The sequence below is a fragment of the Otolemur garnettii genome, unplaced genomic scaffold, assembly GCF_000181295.1.
Source record: "Otolemur garnettii isolate 467f Iridium unplaced genomic scaffold, OtoGar3 scaffold00026, whole genome shotgun sequence".
Lineage (NCBI taxonomy): Eukaryota > Metazoa > Chordata > Mammalia > Primates > Galagidae > Otolemur > Otolemur garnettii.
Window position 1 is genome coordinate 7,196,098 of NW_003852421.1, and position 5,109 is coordinate 7,201,206.

A 5,109-nucleotide genomic window follows, 5' to 3' on the forward strand; every position below is an offset into this window, starting at 1 on the left:
ACCAACATCTCACCTGGTCATAAAGAGCTGGGTTGCTACCTGCCGACGCATGCGCGCTGGCCCAGGAATTCACTCCGCCAGCTGCAGTCCCAGCACCTCGCGGAGCTGACCTGGGAAGTGATGGATTTATAGCCGCGGCAATCTTGCCATCAGCTCCAGTTTTTCCCAACAGCTCCAACCCGCTTTCCCGGTCAGTCCCTGTACGGGAAATCGAAGCGGACTGGCTGCGGAGTGTCCGGGGTGCCCTGCGAGTGTGGTTTCGCACTGTAGGGATGGGGCATCTACGCGCTTATTCCACGGCTCTCCTCCCCTCGGAACTTTGGGGTTGGGGGAGTCTCCACTGAAGGGTGAGGGTCGGAGGTTGGGGAACAGCAAGACCCAAGGAAGGGGCAGACCTGAGCGTTCCCACGCACCTGGACGCACGCAGAAGGGCCAGGTTGCCGTCCCCACCTTCCACCCGCCCACGAGGTTTAGGGACCTGCCAGCCTTAGCGGATCCTGCTACCCCCGGGGCCGTTTTGGCGATGGATTGCAGATGAAAGTATTGCTCAATATTGGCGACGTTCATGATCCTGTGTCATCTCTGGTTTTCAGGTTTAGTCTCCTCCCACCATAGAGAGCAAAATAACCAAATAACCCACACCTAAACTTCCTCTCTCTCTCTCTCTTAACACTTCTGTATAAAAGTCTACCCTTTCTTCCTACTTTCACAATTCTCTGCCCTTCCCCCATTCCTGTGTGGCTTCCTAGCTTCCTTTTCCATTAAAAACTTTTTAAAGCGAGAATGGAGTTATTGGTGGCTCTGGTATGGGCAACTGAGGTTTGGGCTAGGGTTTGCTTTCCCATGACTGATACAATCACTCAAGTGATTTCACCGCTGCTCTTAATTAAAGGGGAGCTTTTAAAAGGAGCCACAGGATTTGGGGCTCCTGAGCTCACCTCTGCCAGGAGCCACACCTGGCCGAGAAGGAGGCCAGGGTAAGATTTTCCTCGGGCCAAACTCATCCTGAGACCGTGCCAGCCCCCTTTTGCAGGCCACGAGATCGGATTGTCTTGGGCTTGGGCTTGGAATAGGCCTAGTTACCCTCCCAGGGCGACATCCTGGGAACTTCAAGACGAACAAAGCGCCAGTTTCAAATCATCTTCTCTGACATGTCAGGGAAATGTGTGTAAAAGGTCACCGCCAGGCTGTGGAGTAGAGGAGACATGTCCCTGAGACCAAAACCTACCTGCTTCTAATCCTGGGGTTCTGCCCAAGCAACTTTGCACCCTCCAGGCACTCTCAGGGATGGTGCAGTGATGACTCTTGGTGAAGTTCCCAAACCCTTCAGCATTTTAATTGTCCCTGGGCTTCAGGACTGCTGCCCCCATAATCAATTCTTTAGTTGGTTTGAAACTTTCTTGGACCTGCCTAGAACTTTGCTAAACAAAATGTTTGGGGGTGGGGATTGTGTGGGGGGGGTTGTTTGCTTTGTTTAGGTGAGAATTTAAATAAATGGCGTTTAAAACTCATAAGCATCTACACCAGACCTGGTCTTGTCCGGACTGTCCATATGAATGGTGAAAACCTAATTTTACAAGAGTCCAAGATACACGCAAAGGGAGCTCCTGCAGCTCTCCGAGATGCCGGCGGGGGGCGCTATGATCTCAGAATGAGCAGTGGTTTCAGGTCTGGACAGACCCACCTCTCCCTTGTGAAAGTGAAACCCTTGTCCGAGGCTACCTCGGGCCCCCTGGGTGGGCCAAGGTAAGCCTAGAAAGGGCAGACTAGGTGTTTCAGGGACGGGTTGAGGCACAAGGAGCTCTATCTACCCTCAGTACTTTGGGTGGGAGGGCGCGTGAAGCAAAGCTAAGAGTGCAGTTAAGTGCAAAGCCAAGCCTGGGCACCCAGAGAGGACAAGGTGAGTTGGAAGTGGAACAGACTAGGCCTCAAGTGAGAGAACCCTAGGTACCTGTACAGGTGCTGGGCAAGAGGAAAATGTGGGAGAGAGGTGGAGGGAAGAGGAATTTAGGACCAGCTGGGAGCTGGAATCTAGTTCTGGAATAAGTCCACTTGGGGTCCACACTCAGTTCTGTCATCTACATTACCAGCTGTGCGATCTTCAGGAAGTATTTGGACTTGGCGGAACCTCAGTCTTCTCATTTGTAAAATGGGTAATTGGTGAGAATTCAATAGGAGAATCTGTGCACATCGCTAAACACAGCACCTGGCCAACAACATGCACTCAAGAAAAGCTGCTGAGCCTTGTGAAGGACGGCCTACACCACCCTTCACCCAGGGTGAGTTCATAGCACCCAAGATGATGTAAACTGCATTGCCCCTTCCTTAAACTCACCCTTCAGATACACCGCAGCTAAGAATTGGCCAATTGCACCCCCTTCCCACTAGAACCTCGGTCCTAACAGGCTTGCACCCTCCTTGCTCCCCAGAGCTTTCCCCCACCTGGACCTGCGCCCCAGATCCACACTAGTGGGACTCCGGCTGCCTCCAGAGGAAGCCATGATTGGCAGGAAGGGGTAGATGAGTCCCAGATTCATTGGGGCCCAGGATCCTATCAGCCATTTTAGGGAGCCTGCTGCACCCAGTGTTCTGGCAAGCCCAAGGCCATTAACTGCACTTAGTGACCCACTTCTGCACTTAGTGTAGTCTCCCATCTCTTTTGAATTCAAGAGGCCTGGGGGTTTCTTTGTGGAGAGAGGAGGGGGAAAACTGCAAGAGTTCTCTGCTACTCCTGGCACTGCCACCATGAAGCAGGTTCCTGCAGCTAAGAAGGCCTGGGACTCTCTCCCCAGATCTCCAACTTTTCTGGGCACCACTCAATGCTGGGTGCCTGAGCTGCGGAAATGGGCGGGATGGCCTGATGTCAGATTGCACAGAGCTGCCTGCATTAGCTAATGCTGAGCCTAGGCTCTCCAAGGCCTGTGGTGTCACATACACCAGAGGGACACTTCCTACGTTAACCCTACCGTAGTCATCAGTCCAAAGGTAGCAGCAGGAGTAATCTCTCCATAGGCATGAAGCTTTGCTGCAGTCTTATTTTCACCCACCCTGTAACCGCCACAACTCTTTTCCACTCCTTCATTCATCCACCTTAGGTTCCTTTTTAAAGGAACTTGGAAACTGTATCCTAAGTCTGAGATATGAATTTGACTCGGCATGAGTCAGCCTTGGCTTTCCTTTCCAAGTGGGAGAACTGAGGATCACTGGGTAGGTCCATTGACCTCTCCTTGCAACTTGCACCTCATCTTTTCTCCTGCAGAGGCTGTTCTTTCCCACCTTTGAGTTAGAGAAAGCCTGTCTCAACTTTGGCTCTTTCTTGAAGCCCTTGGAGCAGTAAACTGGCCCTCAGGGTCAGAGCCAAGAAAGGAGAAAGTTGGATTACTCAAAAGAAAGGGTGCAGATCGTTGAGTGGCCTCCTTCCACCTGGGACCTCATGCCTTCAGCAGTGCTATTCGCTTTTGCACCTCCTGACTCCGCAATTGGATTAGAGTAAAGGAATAGAATTACCAGCAGCCACAGGAGAAGAAAGAAGCTAAGCCACTTAGCAAATATGTCCAGGGAGAGGGCGCAGAAGAGAAGATATGCACCAGCGGCGTCCCAGCGCGCCGCTCCAGAGCGCACTTTCAAATGAGAGCCCTGGGTACACCAAAGGCCCTGAGGTGTGTAGCAAGGGGCGATGTCCAGAACCCGAGAACCTAGAGATGCCCTGAAGGCCTGAGGAGCGGCATCATTGGTCGGTGCCCCTTCTCCACGCGCGACCTGAGGGCCCTTCAAGCCCTAGGCGACAGGTGCAGCCGCTGTCTCAGCTGCCTGCTGTGCCAGGGCGGCCGCCGCGCACTGGTGCGGAACCACTATCGGAACGAGTTTGCGCTTCTGTTTACAAAGCAATCCTGCCATCAAAAGAGGAACAAAATCACCACTTATCACACCCTGTCATAAAGTAATCTGCCCCGGAGGGAAACCCTAGCGGAGAACCGCGCAGCGTGTGGGGGCGGGGGAAGAGGGACAGAGGAACAGGAGACTCTCCCAAGTCTCCTACAGAGTAAATCGCTTGGACACGTAGTATCCTGACTGACCAGGAAAGACGAAAGCTACCCGGAGCTCTGGAGCAGGGTAGTGTCAAGGAGTTCCCGTTCCGATGTGGGCCTGGGCATGGCATAGCGGGGAATTGCTGTTAGCTCTTTGGAATGGGCCCACCTGCAGCCCCCTACTCCAAGGTTTATTTTCTTAGTGTCTTCGAAGACCGCTCCAGGATTCCCCCTCCTTGCAATAAATCATCAGAAAATGGTGAGGGGGAGCGAGTTCTCAGAGATTGAGAGGTCCCTTTTCCATCAAGAAGAGCAGGCAGGGAAATCCTGACCAGTGGCAGAGCGTTTTGTTCCCTCCAGTTCCCCTAAGTCCCGCTTCCCTCACTAGGCACATGTTGCCTGGAGGGACAGGGGTTAGGGAAGCGTCAGGCGATATCCAGCAAACCGCAAGGAAATGGGAGGGGCGGAGTTAGTTAATAAGCGATCCGTCCCTTACCGGTCGCCTGGCCTTAGATGTCCTGCCTGGTCTCTAGTGCAGTGAGAACACCTTTAGGCAGCCAATCCCAAGCACGGTGGGGTGCTTGAGGAGGTTCCCAGGAGTGCCTCAGTTTTTCTCCAAAGGTCAAGAGACAGTCCCCCCCACACACACACTCCCTCCCACAGGCCCACACGCCCCTGTGGGTTGTGAAGCGACTACTTTGTTGGTCTTGGTACTAGTAATTCACCGCTTAATATAACCAAAGTTTGACTTTGTACATGAGCTATCCCAGTCGTTCCATACCGCCAGCTCCTCAGCCCCTACCCCTGGCCATTCTGGACACCTGGAAAGTTTCTCCTGAAGCCAATATTAATGTAACAAATCCGTGCTGAGCAAGTTTGTACTCAAAAGCCTGTGACCCAGTCTGAATTTGGGACGCTAAGTCCCTGTAACTCCAGCCTGAAAAGTCTGCAATTACTACCCCTAAGAAATCATCTCAGCTCATGATGGATTATTCTGAGCCAGCGAGATTGAAGGGGCTACCAGATAACCGTTTACAGGGCAGGCAGAATTCTCCATGCTAAATTAACATTTGCACTTATT